At 40.8% G+C, this 19,237-nt stretch overlaps 1 long non-coding RNA gene across 1 annotated transcript; it reads left to right on the top strand.

Moving 5' to 3' along the window:
- Positions 1–1,073: 1,073 nt before the first annotated feature.
- LOC128351282 (uncharacterized) lies at positions 1,074–17,578 on the top strand. Its single transcript, XR_008319685.1, has 5 exons — positions 1,074–1,414; positions 3,588–3,678; positions 7,616–7,752; positions 13,588–13,706; positions 16,460–17,578. It is a non-coding gene; the product is annotated as an uncharacterized LOC128351282 (long non-coding RNA).
- Positions 17,579–19,237: the final 1,659 nt, after the last annotated feature.

The following is a 19,237-nucleotide window of genomic DNA, read 5'->3' as shown; positions in this document are numbered from 1 at the left end:
CGATAGCTAGGTAGATCCATGGTCAAGCAGTTGAAGAGCCTTGTTGGATCAAGGCCTATTTTAAGCACCCTGTTTCCCATGGGGCCAAACAGATGCTTCTGGGAAGCCTACAGGACATGAAAAGTGTGTACACATTTCTTGTAGTTTGTCAGTACTTAGCTGTGATCAGTGAAATATCATGGTGCTGGATCCCTGAATGAGTTTTATTAGCATAACTCTAGTGAGAAATACTGATATCCTTTACTGGTGTGATCGAACCAAAGTTAAGCACTTTTCAGTTATTTTGATTTAAAAGGGAAAGTAAGCCTATTTCAGGACATGTGTATACTTTAAACGTGTTTAAAGCAGAATCCATGTAGTTCACAACTCAACGATTTTGCAACAGAACAGAATTTTTGAATGAACGATGTTTCTCCAGAAGTAAGTCTCACTGAGTCAACTGTGTGTATATTAGATCAAGGTTAATCTAACTTTGATACTAGGGAAGGCACTAGACTGTAAATCAGTCAGTCTGCAAGTATCTTGATAACCATTCAGTGACTGATAGAAGCTGGCATGGTTCTGTCAGTAATAAACCCTGTCAAACTAATCCAAATCCTTAAAAAAATTGGGTTACTTGCTTAGTGGATTGTGGGAATGTTGTTAGCTTAACTTACCTTGATTTCAGCAAAACGTTCTGACAGTTCCCCCTAATATTTTGGTTAGCAAAACCGGTCAGATGAAGAAATGCAGACTAGATGAAAATACGAGGTGAATTAACAACTGGTAAGTGGTTCCTCATCAAATTGAAGAGAGGCTTTGTGTGAATGCCACTGTTCTCTGTCCTGGGATTGGTACTCTTCAGCATTTTTATCAGTGATTTAGATGAAGGGTTGAAGGGAATCCTCATCAAATATGCAGATGACATAAAACTGGGAGGGATAACTAACACATCGGAAGACAGGTATAACATTCAAAATGACCTTAACAAAATGGAAGACTGGACAGAAACTAACAAACTGACATTCTACAAAGACAAATACTAAATTTTGTATTGCGGGGGGGAGGGGGAGGGGATCAAATGGAGGGGATCAAAATACATATTTTGGGATCAAATCCTAAAATATGTGGGATCCCTGTCATAACAATAGTATAGCAAAAGGGCCTCAGGATTACAGTGAAAAACAAGCTAAACAAGAGCCAGCAGTGTGATGCAGTTGCAAAAATGGTGAATATGATTTTCGGCTGTATTAATAGAACTATAGTCATGAGATTTTATTGTTTCTCTTTATTCCACACTAGTCTGACTTCATCAGAAATATTATGTCCAGTTTGGGGTGCCACATTTTAAGAAGGATGCAGACAAATTAGAATGAATTCAGAGGAGGGCAATGAAGATGTTCAGGAGTATGAAAAATGAGCCCTACGAGAAAAGGTTGAAGTAAACAAGTTTGTTTAGTCTGGAGAAAAGACTGAGTGGGGGGGGGCATCATTACACTTTTTAAATACTTGAAGAGCTGTCACATGGAAGAGGGCAAAATGTATCTGGTGCTCCAGAGGGCTGGACTAGATCCAGTGCACATAAGTTATAGGAGAGCAGATTTTGGTTCAATATTAGAAGACATTTCTTAACAGTAAGAGCAGGTCAGCACAATTACCTGAGAAGTGGTTGACTCTCCCTTGCTGGAGATCTTCATGTGGAGGCTGGATGACCTCATACCACACCCGTGCTTTGTCAGCTGCACTGGTTCCCAGTCCGTTTCAGGGCCCAGTTCAAAGTGCTGGTTTTAATCTTTAAAGCCCCGAGAGAGCACCTTGCTCCTTATTATGTCCCAACCCAGACCTTAAGATCATCTTCAGAGGCCCTCCTCCAGGTGCCCCTGCCAAATGAGGTGAGGCGGGTGGCTACTAGGGAGAGGGCCTTTTTGGTGGTTGCAGCCACTTAACGGCACAGTGGGGAAATCACTTGACTCAGCAAGCTAGAGGTTGCCGGTTCGAATCCCCACTGGTATGTTTCCCAGACTATGGGAAACACCTCTGTTGGGCAGCAGTGATAGAGGAAGATGCTGAAAGGCATCATCTCAGACTGCACAGGAGATGACAGTGGCAAACCCTGCCTGTATTCTACCAAAGACAAACACAGGGCTCTGTGGTTGCCAGGAGTTGACACAGACTCGACAGCACACTTTGCCTTTACACTATTTATGGAATAGCCTCCCCAGTGAGGTTTGCCTGGCTTTGTCACTTTGTTCCTTTAGACGCTAGGTAAATGCCTTTTTGTTCACCTGGGCCTTTTAAATTCTGATGTTCAAATTTGATTTGATTTTTAATTAATTTTAAAATGAGTTTTTAAGCTGCTTTGTATTGTATTTTGTATTTTCTTTTCTTCTTTTTTGTCTGTTATGATTTAATGTGTTATGTGTTTTTATTGTATGTTTTAATCTTCTGTTGTGAGCAACCCAGAGAACAATTTGTTATGGGGTGGCTAACCCCATACAACAAATAAAGTTGTTGTTGTTGTTGTTGTTGTTGTTGTTGTTGTTGTTGTTGTTGTTGCTGCTGCTGCCACTGTTGGAGATACTCTTGCTCTTGATTTCCTGTATCACACATTTGAAGGCTTCAAGTTGGCCTTCAAGTTCCCCTCCAACTCTGTTATTTTATTATTGTAAGGAGCAGGAGAGGGAGAGGGAGAGGGAAAGAGAGCGAAAGAGCCTTTCTGTTGTTTATTTGGCCCCCCTGTCAATGGGAAGTCATGAGAAAAATTCTAAACATATCAGATATTCATAGGGTAATTTGCATATTGTGAGAGTGGAGATGTCATAAGGGCTAAATATATCTCCACTGTAATGTCAGTAAAATAAAAAGGAATATGTTTGGGCGATATACTGCAACTTCAAAGATATCTCTGTAAACACAGAGACTCCCACACTTGTATTTTACTATCTTGTTCTGACATTATCATGCCAACTACACTTTGGCCGCATTCAGACATCACAGGAACTGGCTTAGAACTGCAGTTTGCTGTTAATATTCTAAACTGGGGATTGAGTCGCAGACAATTCCCCATTCCCAGTTTGGGAAACTCCAGAGACAGGTTAGAGTTTCCCCTCCCACTTTCTGGTCCTTCGAGCTTGGTTCCGCCCACTTGTGCAGCCATGTTGGTGCCAGGCTGTGGCCATGGCTTCACAGCTCCAGGAAATCGCTCACTGGGGGGGGGGGGGCGTTCTACAGGTCCAGTGTGTCCAGCACAGATCTACCACCACCGTTGCTGCAAGTATCACAGATGTTGGTGGCAATATGCTAAATCATTGTAAACCACTTAGAGAGCTCCGGCTATAAAGCGGTATATAAATGTAAGTGCTATTGCTATTGCTATTGCTATTGCTATTCAAGCAGTGCTCCCTGGTAGTGCTGCTGGCCCTTTAATTATAAGAGCAGTAGGGCCTGGTGTGCCTGTTGGTAGGCAGATGAAGTAGGTAGTATGCAGGGAGTGGCGTGGCATTCAGTCAGGGAACACACTGTGGAGTGCTGGGTAAGCCCTAGAGCATAACTACTGTTGGTGCTGCTCCAAGCTGGCCTCTCACTGGTCGCATAACTTGTAACCACAGTTATAGCGGCAGATGCATGCAGACAACACGACAGCAGACAACATGACAGTGGTGAAACTGAGGAGAATTCCCAGCTCCAAATTCCAGTTTGGTAAGTAAATTGAACACTGTGGTTTGGTTGTAAGGCTGTGGTTGCATGCATTCATACATTGCAAGAAACTGGAGTTACAGATCCCCCTGCTTTTTTTTTTTTTTAACATTTTATATCCCGCTCTTCCTCCAAGGAGCCCTGAGCAGTGTGCTACACAGGTTTATCCTCACAACAACCCTGTGAAGTAGGTTAGGCTGAGAGAGAAGTGACTGGCTCAGAGTCAACCAGCAAGTCTCATGGCTGAATGGGGATTTGAACTTGGGTCTCCCCGGTCCTAGTCCAGCACTCTAACCACTACACCATGCTGGCTGCTGGTAACCTGTAACTGGTTTCATGTGATGTCTGAATGCAGCCTTTGTTATAGTCATCTTCTTTGTGGACTTTAATTGAAGGGCCCAGTCATTTTCTATATGCAAAACATCAGTAATATGAATTATTCTGACAACCTGGAGAACATATGCTACAAATTGAGCAGTTACAGATGGATATAGCAAAACATAATACCACGAGATTTCAGACATTTAGATTTAGGCCCTTTTCCTTTTCACTTCAGAGATCTCATCTGAAGGCTTTCCTGCATAAGCAAAGAACAGAAGTCATTGACCAGAAGTGCAATTTCAAATTTTGGGAAGTCATTGGGGGAGATTTCAGTAGAATAGAAGCATATTTACAGCGAAGTTGAACGAAAATGTAAGACTCTCGGACAAGGGCTTGTTATCGTTATTTCTTTAATGACTCATATAGGTCGGTCACATACGCCACATGCCATTTCAAAAACCCCAAAACAAAACAAAAACAACCAAAGAGATTTCTATCTTCATTATGCATAGCTACAATGAATTGGCCAGATATATAAGTTGTGCTCCTGAACATGGCCAGCTCCAAATTTCAGGGAGCTCTTGTCAAACTGCCCTTATGGTCCTCTCCTACCTGGCTGGGACCTGAGAGAGTCATTCTTCCACCACTACATGCAGACTATGGGCACAGAATGAGGTGGCCTTGGAGATCAGCAGTGGGCTTTTCTGTGGGCCCTTGACAGCAGCGCGGCAATTTGACCTCTGACCCCAGTCTTGCTTCTGAAGTATAATTACTTGTGTCCTGGTGGGGGAAGGAGAACACTCCCCTTAGCCATCCCCAAATAACACCCCTGCTACTGACAGTCCAATTAAGATTATTAGTCTTTTGCTTGACCGATTATATGTTTGAAAGCGGTTTACAAGATAAGATATGACCAAACAGGATATTACACAGGCACGGGAAACTGTGCCTTCTGTCTTCTGGAAACCGGAAGACACTAACATAAGTGAGTGCCTGTGTAGATAGATAGACTTTATTACAGTCATTGACCAGTGCATATATACAGAAACAAGTAATAATATACCAGTCTTTTAACAATAGCAAATACCATACCAAATATTCCTAAACATTAATATAATCATAATCAACTACTTCAGTCAATATTTGTTGTCAAATACTGATAGCTGTTAAACTAAACTTAGCTACATTATATTTATTATATTATATTATATATCATATATTTATGTACCACTCGATATGTGATTCTCTAGGTGGTGTACACAATTAAAAACAAATATAAAACAGAGTAAAAAACAATTTCACAGAATAAAAAGCGAAAACAATTTCATAGGATAAAAACAAACAGGGTAAAATTAATTTCAGTTAAAATCCTGGGAAAACAGGTGTCCTTGAGGGTCTTTCTAAAAGCCATTAGAGACGCCGCTTAGTTTAAAGTATTTTTCGCTTGTTTTTACCCCATGGCTCATAACACATCAGGTGAGAAGCCAAAAGAAACAAGCTTTTCTTTAACAGATAACTTCCATAAAGACTGAAAGTTAAGGGAGTGCCTGTGTATTATGGGTGGAGAATTAAAACAGCATTCTATCATGAATGACTGAAAAAAAATTGTTCAGTCTATAACAATTGAGGAGTGTGAGGAGAAACATTAAAACCCTCACACAGCAGATTATATTCTGGTGGAAAAGAAGTTCAGCTCAAGAGATTATCTGGAGTCATTAAGTTGAGTTCACAAAACAAATAAAGATATATTAAGAAACTAAAATATAACATACTGAGAGAGACATAGAACAACATAGCCAAACAGGCACTAGCTTTCAACAACAGCTGAATCTAACTGACTCTTAACTGACCAGCTGTCACACTAGCACACTTGGATGCCCTACCTTCTGCTGTGTTTGACGGCAGGATTTTAAAAGTTGTGGTTTATTTTAAACTGAAGCCCTCATGCCTGCCTATTTATTATTCCTGACAATGCTAAAGCAGCATTTTCACTGTCATTGTGCTGAACACATTATATTAAGTGTGGTGTATATGGGATCCTCAGTTTTAAAAAGCGAAGGAATTCAATTAAAGCAAAAAAACAACCACCACCTTTGATTTACGTGGGTAGTTATAGGTGGCAGCTCCAACTGAACTGCAAAAAGCAAGGAAATTTGATGGCCCATGATGTTCACGCCATGGGGGTACAAGACCTAATGTCTAGTTTGAGATTTGGGTTATGCCCTACAAAATCATAACCATGAAAACACAGCTTAGCTAGGTCCTCCATGCTCCAATCCACTATTTGCATAGCCTGATGGCATCAGAAAAAGCTGGGGCATTTGGTAAAACGAGCCTTTGAACATATGGTGAGTCCTGTCACCTCTTTTATAAATTGTGTGGACTGTAGTTGTAGCCTGCTCTGAGGTAACAGCACTCACCATATGCTTAGAAGTACATCTTACCAAACTCTTCTTAAACCTTGTTGTAACACTAATCCCCAGTTATGATTTTGTAAGCCAGTACAATATCTCAGACTGGACACCAGGTCTTATAACCCCATGGTATGAATATCATGGGCCATCAAATTTCCTCGCTTTTTGCAGTTCAGTTGGAGCTGCCACACCCATAAACATTCCTGTAAACCAAAGGTTTTTTGGTTTTTTGCTTGGCCAATTTGCTTGGTCAATACCTGAGAGGCCATTTGGCCAGAGCTGAAGATGATTTCAGATTAATCAATCTAGAACAAATATTTTTGCTTGGTCAATTTGGTCAACCGCTCTGAGCCATTTTGGAAGGGCGGTATATAAATCAAATAAATAAATAAATAAATAAATGGTAAATAAATTTGAATACATATACTCTTCTTCTACTAAATTTCCTCAAGCAATTTACAATAAGGATTCCTCATAAAATGATTTCTAAAAGAACATACAATAACATGATTTAAACAACAGCCACAGAAAGACACTGTTTAGGAAACTTTAAAAATATTGTCTGAATTAAAAGACAGGAGTGTGCATGGACTGGTTTGCAGTCAAACTGGTCTGCCATGAACTGGGCCAGTTTGAGCGGTTTGATCGTGAATGGCTTTGAACGGGTTTGAGCTGGTTCATTGATTCGACTGATTCTGCTGTTCAGGAAGTAGTTGAACTGCAGCTGGCAGTCTGTGCACACCCCTATTGAGAGATGCATATGGATTGTTCAGATATGCAAAACCAATTGTGTAGTAAAGATACTGGTTGGACTCTTCCAATTGTTGTAAAACTTTATTTTGCTGTTTTGGAGATGCCACACAGAAGACCAGCTCTATTCTGGGACCTTAGCATAGTAGGCTAGCATGGGGAGGATGTGATATATAGGGCCCAGGGCTGACTGAACCATAATTTGACTTTGCTTCAAACCTTCAGTCATATGACATGGGTTTATAAACTCTTTACTGAGTGGTTATCATACTCCATTGGGCTAGAGTAATACAAAATAATACTGATGACACAGAGGAAATACCAGGTATTGCTATGGAAATACTCCAGTGTTATAGTCAAACATCACACCACCCTTAAAGAAGTTTTCAGATGAGAATATGCAATGCTAAATTCAGAACAAGCTAATGGCTAAGAGCTTGCATTTTTCTTTTTAGCTCAAGGGTGACCCCTAGAGAAAGTGGTCTTCTGGTCTTCAAATTCAGCATCATTATACTTGAGTCAGTAAAACAGAATACCTGAGAGGCCATTTGGCTAGAGCTGAAGATGATTTCAGATTAATCAATCTAGAAATGTGAGTAAGCCAGGGAGCATTTTGTTTGTGTTTTGTAAACTGAATGTTGATTCTTACAGTTGTACTTTCTTTGAGTGTTACTAACAGGTTATGTGTGTAAGTCATATGAATAGGTGAAAAAAATGAACAGCAAATTTATAGAACAGGCCATCATGGACTCCCAGTCTACCAAATTATGATAAAACTGTGCAAAGTTGGAAGCATATATCTCAGCAATGGCAGTCACTGATATGTTTAATAATTGTAAACACAATTTACGTCACTCTAAAAACTTCCAGGATAGCTGCTAGCAGTAGCCAGTGAAAAAGGCAGACGGCAAGACCAATCTTTTCCTTGCATTATATTCCAATACAAGCCAAATAGACATGTTATCTTACTTCATCCTGGAGTATATTTGGCTCTTTTTGAAACTAAGAGGTGCCAGAAGAAGGGTAAGTGACCCCTTTACCTCCTCATTGCTAAACTCCAATGGTTACTTGAAGGAAATATATTTTTCACATACACAGAGTGTCCCCCCACCCCATTATCATCCATCAATATTTATAAATAAAGAGTAGTTTCCCATAGGTTTAGTTCTGTCTGTCAGTGACAGAAAACTGGGGTGGAGAAGAGAACTTTGGAGCTGGAAGGTATTTCTAGGTCACTGACAGCTCTCCACCTCCTCTTTCTTCCTTTTGTAGGGTAAGGTCTATAGTCCTCTATCTCCATTGCCTGTTTTTGGCTCTCACCTCATCGTTGTCCCTGCACTCTTCTATTGCAGGGAAAAAACCACCCAGTCTCTGAGTAAGTATATGTGGGAGACAGGGGAATTCAGAGGCTGTGGTAGAGGCATTCCACAGAAGGGTGGGGCATCTTTTTTATAGATTTATTTATTTTAGACTGGCCCATCGGAAGTTTTATGAAGGAATGATTTATTGTATTTTTGTTGAATTTCTGCCTTTCATGCAGCTACAAACGATACAGTGGAAAGTTTCAAGCGTAGTCATATACATAGTTCTGCATGGGAAATGAAATAGGTTTAACATTAAAAATACCAAACATTTACTGGGTATTACATATAAGTTGTTAGTGAAGTATGATTCAGAATCAGAACAAGTGAAAGATTGTATGATTAAATGGATGCAGAATCTGAACAAAACAACAGATATGCAACAATGGGAATTTCAATGGAAAGTCAATATTAAATTTACACCGAATAATACTCTTAAGAGAAAATTGGTATAAAATGTTTTTTTCTTTGGTATATTACGCCAGTGATTATTTCAAAGATAGATAATCAGTATCCCCTTAACTGTTGGAAGTGTACAAATCAGCCGGGAACCTTTTACCATATGTGGTAGACATGTCCTAAAGCTCAGAAATTTTGGAAGTTAATTCATAGTAAGATGCAGCAAATGTTAAAAATAGATTTTTGTTTTGCACCAGAGATCTTTTTGTTAAATATACAGAGTTATCTTTATATATAATTGCTGCGAGAATTCTTTATGCTGCCTATTGGAAAAACCATAGTTTACCACGCTAGAGGAATGGTATTTTAAACTCTGGGATTATGCTTCAATGGCTAGGATTACTTCATACATATAAAACAAATCGGAGGATTTAATTTAATGTTACTTGGGAACCTTTTATACATTACAATGTGTTACAGGGGCAGATTCCTCACCCGAGATTTGGGTTTTCTTTGCTAATGAATCCATGAAGTGGTATTTTTTTAATATTAGCATGGCTTAATCATGATAGTAATTTACATAACTGGAGGTTTTACTCAGATATTTTTAAATGGTGTTTTTTAATTAAATGTAGTGGTTTAGATAGATGCTGGTGTGACAGAGAATTGAGTCCTGGGTTGATGTATAAAACACGAGATGTTACGTACTGCATTTGTTAACTTTCCCCCCTTTTTCTCTTTGCTTTCTTTCTTTCTTTTTTGTACTTTTCTCTTTTAACACTCATTTAATAAAAACTTTTTAAAAAGAGAGAAATAGGTTTATTGAAATGATTTTTTATTCACAAGTCAGAACAATTATATTTCTGCTTTGACCTGGAAATTCGAGCATAAACTGGAAATTAAAATAAGGCTGCAATTCTAAGTGTTCTTACTTGAAAGTAAACTTCATCAAAATCCACAGGACTTCTTTCTGTTAAAATGTTTAGGATGGGAGCTTTGCTGTGAAATATATCATTCTATAGGCCCATTATGTTATACTCAACACTCGTACACCAAGTATACAGTTTACACAGGTACAGATCTGCACACAGGTACAGTCCTGTACACAGGTACAGCCATTCACATGTTATGATTAACATAGGTACAGAAGTACTGTACAGTTCCTATCTGTACCATGCATTTGAAGGGCCTGTATCCAGATTCTCTCTTAAAATGAACACAGGTACAGTCATTCACACAAACACATGTACGAGTGTACAGACACTCGTATAGCATAATGTCTGAATCAGGCTTTTATCTTTCAGTAACTGAGCATGTAGGACAAAGCTTGCCCCATAATGCACTTTGCTCCTTCTATTACCCTCAGTTTTTCATCTGGTGCCATCACTGTTTTCTACTTACAGCTCCTTGGCCCTTGGCTGTCTGCCCTTCAGCTGCTCCTGAATCCAACTGTATTTTATTTTCTATATTAGCAACATTTATCCAAGGTTTAGAAGGGGGGTACCTAGCTTTGTCCCAAAGTTTGCTTTGCTTTCAAGCCTCCTACATAATCAGATTTTTTTTTTTTGTAAAAAAAGTTGTTCTAGTAAGAACTAATCTGCCTACTTCCCTTTCACTATCTCTACAACTGCACTAAATTTGTTTCAAATCAAGGCCCACAAGTTAAATCTCCTGCACCTCAAATGTTCATGCATCTGCCCTCTTGGATCGGAGTGGATGACATCATTACAACTACACCAATGAGGCGTCTCTGTGTGTCACTTACTACAACTGCAGCAAATTTGGTTCAAATCAGTTAGACAATCTTCATGTTAGTGCACTTGTGCCTCAAAAATTCACACGTCCGCCATCTTGGATCGGGGTGGATGACATCATCACAAACTACATTATTGGGGCATCCCTATGTGTCCATACAGCTGTAGCAAATTCGGTTCAAATCGGTTAGGCAGTTCACAATTTAGCCCACTTGTGCCTCAAAGGTTTATGTGTGTGCCGTCTTGGATTGGGGTACATGATATTATCATAAACTATGCCATTGAGGGTTACCCATGTGCCCCTACAGCTGTAGCAAATTTGGTTCAAATCAAATTGAGGTGTCCCTGTGTGTCACTCACTACAACTGTACCAAATTTGGTTCAAATTGGTTAGACAGTCCTCAAGTTAGTGCACATGCTCCTCAAAAGTTCAAACGTCTGCCATTTAGATCAGGGTGGATGACATCATCAAAAACTACACCATTGGACATCCCTATGTCCCTACAGCTGTAGCAAATTTGGTTCTAATCTGTCAAGTGGTTCACAAGTTAGCCCACTTGTGCCTCAAATGTTTATGCATCCGCCATCTTGAATTGGGGTGGATGACATCATCACAAACTTCACCATCGAGGTGTCCCTGTGTATCACTCATTACAACCCTCATTTGTACCTCATTTTGTTCAAATAGGTTAGACAGTCCACATATAGGCCTGCTTGTGCCTCAGATGTTCACGCGTCTGCCATCTTCAATCAGGGTGAATGACATCATCACAAACTATGCCATTGGGTAATCCCTATGGGTCCCTACAGCTGTAGCAAATTTGCTTCAAATGTTTACATGTCCGCCATCTTCAATTAGGGTGAATGACATCATCACAAACTATGCCGTTGAGGTGTCCCTATGTGTCTCTACAACTGTACCTGATTTGGTTCATATTGGTCCAGGTGTTGCAAAGTTGATGGGGGGGGCACACATACGGGCACTTAGACAACACGGACACATGGAATTCCGGGTGATCTCATAAGCCTACTGGAAAGTAGACTAAAAAAACACCCTCTGAAGAACTGCATTCCCTCTACACTGGAATAGCACTATTTTACAATATTGCTGAAAATACACGCAAGAAAAACAACCACCAACACAGTTGTAAGACAGGTGGGAGTCCTTATAGCCAACTGCTTTCACCAGAGGACCATTTTGAGGAAGCAATAGAGAGTGGTGGGCCAGGACTCCACCAAATATATCCCAAATTGGCCGCCAGCTGGCAAATTCCATATCCATAGTTGCTGCTCCTCATCCCCCCCATATGTCTCCTTTGAGTTGGCAATTGGAGATGGGTAGAGTTGGCCCTTGGGCTACCAGTTGTGGCTTCCTATAAAAGAGGAACAAATGCAGAGAGAAAGGCAAGAGAGAGATTTTCTTGGCACAAGTATGTCAGCCATGATAACCAAGTGAAAGCTGAATTAATTAATACTGAAATATGGATGCTTCTTTTTGGCTTGAAGCGCCCCCCCCCCCAGCAATATACAATCAAACTTAAAATACAATGAAAACAACTATCAACAAAAATTAAAAAGAGCACCACAAAATAACAACAATAACAACAACCAACATGATTTTGCACGGTGGCAGATAAAATCAACATCCAGGGGCGTATCTATAGGGGGGCGGGGGGGCACGTGCCCAGGGCGCCACTTGAAGGGGGGGGCGCAATTTCTTAAAATTAAATAATTTTTAAAAATGGCCACCAAAAACAAAATGGCCACTGGGCATGCTCAAGTGGCCTCTGTGAAGCCCTAGGGCATGCCACGCCTCGCAGAGGCCATTTGAGCATGCACAGTGGACATTTTGTTTTGAGCGGCCATTAAAAAAAATTTTTTTTAAATGACCACCGCACATGCTCAAATGGTGCCTGTGAGGCCCTAGAGGCCAGTGGGAGGAGGGGAAAACTTTGCAGACCCCCCCACAGCCTTTAAGATGTCCCCCAAAGGGGCTACAGGTAATTTTTTAAAAAATTAATATAATATGTCACTGTACACATATTCAGATTGGCACTATGTACAGAGAATAAGGGCTTGTGAATACTGAGCTGAAGTTTATGAGCTAAGATTGTATCCATTTGCTCTTACTTTGCTTCTTGTGATAAGTGAGTTAAATGTGATGTCTTAATAATATGGCTATTAATGGTCAGTTTGTCTTTGAATCAATGTGAAATCCTTAGTATTGAGGCCCACTGGGAGTTTCTTGCTCTTTCTCTCATTTTTACTGTCTTTCTGAAAGACAGTAAGCAAGCAGTGACACAGTTTACTCTGCATATCATTTAATTATTTTCAGAGTATCTGGGAAAAGTCAAATTCTCCATTTATTTTTAAAACTTATGTAATCGTGATGCTACAATGCATAGCAGAGAATTAGACAGGCACTTCTTTTAGTTTTTCCAAGTACAACTCCGCATAATATTTGGGGATTTCATGAGCCCCAGCATACTGAAATTTGTCATTTTCCAGCATTTTAACCTGAGCTATCCAAACAAATTAATGATAGCCCCACAATTTGGATAGTTTTAAAAAATAAATCTGAAGTGGTAGATAGGAGCTTGACCACATGTATGATATTGGTAATTTTTGTAATTTTTTAAAATTTTAAAATAAAAGTTTTCTGAAACATGTGTGTCAGTCAGATGTATGTTGGGGGTGTGGCGGGGGTGTGTGGTGGGGGGGGCACAATTTCAGTGCTTGCCCTGGGCGCCGTTTTCCCTAGTTACGCCACTGTCAACATCTCAAGTGGATATCTCTCTCTGCCCACCTTATTGTGGTTAGTTGTCACAGACATATTTGACTTACTTCAAAATGGTTTTTCAGTGGAGCACAAGCTCCTATGGCGAAGTTAAGTGAGTCACTTTTCTTTTTCAGGCTAGATGCTGCATGTCACCTGTGTACACTAAGCCAGCTTCAACGTATTATTGATGCACGTTTTGGATGACTTCACACGACTGAAGCTAAGAGATAAGTGACTGGCCCCAAATCACTCAGTAAGTTTTATGACTGAACAGGGATTTAATCCAGGAGCTCTCCACTCCTGGTCCAACACTCTAACCACTAAACCATCCTGGCTTTTATTGATCTAGTGTATGTGCGTGCATGCTTACGCGTATGTATGTATGTATGTATGTATGTATGTATGTATGTATACATTTAAATTTTATATATCACATCTAACAAATAAATCTTAAAACATCTTAAGATGGTGTTTTATTTATTTATTTATTTATTCATTTATTTATAGTGTTTAATTTATACCCCGCCTTTCATTAAGAAAATCCCAAGGCAGCTCACAATAAAATTTAAAAACACGATTATAAAAAAGACACATTAAAATATTGAGCTAAAAAGTATAAAAACAGATCTGATTTTTTAAAAAAAATTAAAAAACACAAGCGTAAAAACAGTACAAAATACAAGAAGCAGCAGTGAAGATGTATGTAGTTTAAAACCATAAAAACACAATATACGAATAAAACAATAAAAAATGGCAAGCATCTGAGCAATAATAAACTGACTCCAGCAGCAGTTGAAACACATCCAGAACTATACAGAATAGCTTTTCACTGTAAATCAAATATCCGCATATAGTCTTTACTTGCCTCTGAGGCAGAGGGTGAGGGGAATAAATGAACCTCCTCTAGGAAAACATTGCACAGTCTAGGGGACGATAACTGGAAAGACCTTCTCCTGCGTGCACAACAGCCAAGAGAGAATTCCACAGTCTAGGGGCAATAACCAAGAAGGCCTTGTCCAGTGTGCATGACAACCAGGCCTCACCCTCCATCAGCATCTGAGGCAGGGCACCCTAGCCAGTCCAGTGGGTAGAATCAATTGAAAGCAGATAGTCCTTTAGGTATCGAGGGTCCAGGCCATCCAGGCTTTAAAGGTAATAACTAGTACCTCGGATTAGAAACATATTGGCAGCCAGAAACAAATTGGACCCAAAAACATATTGACAACTCTCTCAGAATGGGGGGTAGCATGCTCCCTTCTAGTGATCTCAGACAGAACCCAGGATGACACATTTTACATCAGCTGACATTTTCAGAGACACAGGCAGCCCTGTGATGTGACCAGGGTATAGATGACTGTGGCCAGATCTGTCAGTCTTTTCAAATAAAGGGCACAGCTGGCGCACCATCTGAAACTGTACAAGGGCACTCTTGGCCATGGCAACCATCTGGGCATCCAGAAGCAATGCCCGATCCAGAAGAACCTGCAAGCTGCACATCTGCTCTTTCAGAGTGCAGCCCCATCCCAAAGAGGTTGAACTCCCTCTCCCTGGTTGGCTCTTCTACTGACCAACAGCACCACCCTCTTCCTTTCAGTTTATTAGCCCACATCTAGCTTAGGGGGCTTAGTGTTGTGCCATTCACTTTAGCTAATGCCCTGTCACTCAACATGGAGAGGAGTTCTGCTAAGAGTTGTACTTCTAAAAAGCTGGTGGTGTGAATGACGACTGAGAAGTTCACAGTGGAAATTTTCTTACAAATCACTAGCTGGCCAGTCTTCAGCTATGGATAATCAGTCATGTATGTACGTGAAGTGCTATGAAGATAAGAAGATTGGTCTTTTTATCTTATTCAGGACAACTGGATGAATCCAAAGAGCTGTTTGATCCAACATCCTGTTTCCAATAGTGGTCAACCAGATGTCTTTAGGAAGCCCTCTCCTTTTGTTTTGTTCACACGTATTTAGATATATTGCCTCTGAACCGGGAGTTTCTATTCCACTATCGTGGCTAATCACCCATAGAGTTTTGAAATGCACTATATAAAAGCTAAATCTAATTCAGTTTGTCCTATTACATAATTATCCCTGCACATCTTCATGTGTGACTAAAGAGATAAAGAAGATGTCCAAGAAGGGAATAAAGAATTCCAGAAGAAGAAAAAACCAGCCATTCTGGACATTGTTAGCCTGTCATCATCAGCTCAAAAGGAAACATGTTGCTTTCTGCTCTGCAGAGGGACTTTCAGTAATTACAAGGCATGGCAAACGGTAATATACTTAGAGCAAAAATCCCGGTGACAAGATGACATCCCCCAGAGCAAGTGTGAAAGCTGACGGTGTTGCTCAAGGCTAAGACAGACTATAGTTTTGCCAGCTGAAAAGAATTGTTATCTTAAATGTCAGCCATAAAAGGAGCCTTGGCTGTGCACAATTAAAAAAACAACCACCCCTTTTTGCATTTTGCTCTTTCAAATGCCCATGTACTTGAGGCAGGACACCATGTTGCCTCAGCAGACATGTTCCCAAGCGCAAGATAATGCAAAGCCTGGAGGGCATATATAAGGGGAAAGAGGGGGTGCTTAACATTTTGTGTGCACTGGGTCTTCCCTGAAAATGCTCCATATAGGTTGCGTGTGTGTGCATGCGCGCGCGCACGCACACACACACACACACACACAACATGCTTACTTCCAGTCTCAGAGCCTGATTGGGGAGAAGAAGGGCTAAAAATGACTGGGGTGGTGGGGAGGATGTGTTGCAAGAGAAAAGTGGCAGATGAAGGAAAAGTAAAGTATCCCCTTTCTGTCCACTAATCGAACCCTGCAAATGCTCCCTAGCCCTTTATTATGGTTACTGATTGGGAGCCCCGTGTTTGTCTCATAAAATGTACTTTTGCCCTTAACTTTCCTTTAATGTGAATTTTTCATTTTAAATACAGCATTCAGATCTGAAGTGGTCGATACATTTCCCATGTCAATTGAATTAAAGATATCTTTATTTCTTTCAGATCTGGGAGAGTCCTGGAGCGTATAAACTGTGATTAGAATCCCAGTTTTGGGAAGAGCATTGACTGCCAAGCTCTGTTGAGAAGCAGATGACTCACAACAAGCCGGAAAGATCGTGGGCTGATTCTTGAGCTGGGCATAACGATGCATGTTTTAAGGACGAGAAAGGGAGCAGACAGAGGAAATAAAGTACTGTTGTATTCTATACAGTAATCTTTTGCAGTTTGTTTGTTTGGATATTTGTCCCAAGGGGAATCTTGTAGAGAGTATGGGGGAGCAGTCAGAAAGGAAATGGAAGGAAAAGGAGAAGGAGAAAATGGAGCTGAATAAATCTTTACTTTGTGAATAAATATTTAGTTTTTGCTGGGCCCTATCCAACCTCAGCACAGCATCCCTCCAGTGGCTGTTGCTGGCATCTATCTTATGTTTCTTTTTAGATTGTGAGTCCTTTGGGTACAGGGAGCCATATTTATCTGTTTGTTTGTTTTTCTCTGTGTAAACTGCTTTGGGGACTTTTTTTGAAAAGCAGTATATAAATATTCGTCATAGTAGTAGCAAAATCTACATAAGATTTCCATGTGTGTCTGAGGGAAGCAGCTATAAAACATTTGGCAATGAGATTTTGAACCAGCTAAGTGTGTGAGCCTGCAAATCTTGGGAATGTTCCTGCAACCTCATTTCATTGCATCACTGGAACGACGTTCCTGCACTGCTTTCTACTATCGCTGATAATGATTGTTTCTCCAGCTTCTTCACCTGCACAACTCCTGAAGGTACTTTTTCCTTATCAAACCTGAACTCTGTTGTTCACTGGATGCCCACTGCAGCATGGTTCAGATCCCACCACCACCTTTTTTCTTGTCCATCCCAGGAGAACCTGCTCTTCCCTGGAAATGATGGAGGTCCTATTTCTGCAGTTACCTCTTCACCATACAGAGCCCTGATTTTACTCCAGCAAAACAGAAGTAACCATATTGCTTCACTGCCTGAGCTCTGAAGGCCAGATAATTATTTGCCCTTTCCTGTGAACTTGGGATGACAGTTCTTATGAAGCTGTTCTTCAAGCCTTAGATGATCATTTCAACTCTACTTTGAATGTGATTGCTGAATGTTACAAGTTCTATTCTAGATCCCAACTGTCTGGTGAATCAATCAATCAGTATGTCACAGTATTGTGTGCCTTAAGTATGACCTGTGAGTTTGCCAACTTTACTGATGAAATATCAGGGATCAGATGGTTAAACAAACTGCTCCAAACTGTTACCCAGATAGCCTGTTTGGGGGCTCCCAGGAGCACCCCTACACCTGATTTGGAGCTACAGGCTTGTAGTTTCCATTTTGCCTCTCTGATCCCACAGGATTGTGAGTTCACCCATCGGTTCACATGAGCTAACTCGTGGGGTATGTCACTTGGCACGTAGCCTGGGAAAGGTGGTTCTAGGTCAAGTGTAGCTTTCAACTGCAGGAGGACAATCCCTCTGCTCGCCTCCCTGACTGTAACTCAGGTGAGGAAGCTGAAGTAGACATTCTTCTAAAGAAATAGCCAAATGTTCTCCCCCAATGTTGGCACATCAGATCAGTTCAAGTTTATCACCTTCACAGGAAGGGCTAGATAAGAGGTAACAGGCTTATCTCCTTCCCTAACAAAAGTGATAATGGCTGACTTGAGGCATGGGAAACAAGCTTGTTAAAAGATTCCTAGGTACTTCCAAGGTCCTTCCTCACCATGAGATAAGCTCTGATGCGCCCATTTCATTCCACCCTAGATAGGTTTCCTAATCTATTTGCCTCATTGTGCTGGTAGAGCACACTCAGCAAAGTCTGAACTGGACACAATGTATTCTGTTGATCAGCATTCCACCCCAGAGCAAGTTGCTGCCTATTTCAGCCCTTGAGACTACTAACACATGTGTCTCTTCCTTAGATTCACCCATTGCGTGTTTGTACATTTGGGCATTAGCTACACCATCTTGCTGTGCCTGGACTCTTGTTCCCATCCCACTTGTTGCCTCTATGATTGGCCCTGCTTCCAAGCCCTGTCTGTGCAGTGCTCTTGGCTGCATCCAGATACTGGTCTCCCGAGATCTGACCCTCTTTGGATTTTTCCTGGTTCTTTGACCCTCGTGTGGCACTTGGGTCCTTGCTCCTGCCTTCTGTCTTCTGGCCTGTCCAAGAGTAAAGGGGTCCTTGACATCGGTCAAGCTACAAGGGTCCACACACTCCACTAGACAGACTTAGGTATAACTAATCTCTGCTCTAAAGCCTCTGGCTCCCCTCTTCTGCTCTCTTTAAATCCAAAGCTGTTCTCAAAGACCATTTCTCTGGCTAGCCTTGAGTGGATTTAATTCAGATTGAATCCACTTCGTGAGCGTCAATTTAGTGCTATTAATATTATCAACCTGGTTAGTTTTGCTAGTTAATATTGTGCTACTTGCTAATCAAGATTTCTTTCCTGTACTCCCAAACCCTAAAATAAACCTGATTCTTTGTTGTACCTCAACTCTGTCAGACATTTCCACAACCGAAGCTTTGCACAAATTTATTCTGAAAATGAGCTGCTCCATCTAAACTTGCTAGTTCCCCACACAAGCCCAAAAGCAGTCAGTGGGTGTTTGTCAATTCCCCCAGGAGCACTATCATTAACAAAACTGCATGAAAAACTGCTATTGGAGCAGAAACGTACCTTGAATAAAGTTACAGAGATGGATAAGAGGGTGGAAAATGCATTTCACTGTGCCAAATTGCTCTCTTTGTCACCCCAAAACTCACCTCCTGAAATC

This window comes from Hemicordylus capensis, chromosome 3, assembly GCF_027244095.1.
Source record: "Hemicordylus capensis ecotype Gifberg chromosome 3, rHemCap1.1.pri, whole genome shotgun sequence".
Taxonomy (NCBI): Eukaryota; Metazoa; Chordata; class Lepidosauria; order Squamata; family Cordylidae; genus Hemicordylus; species Hemicordylus capensis.
Note: the sequence above shows the minus strand (reverse complement) of the source record. Positions and strands in the feature narration are given on the sequence as shown.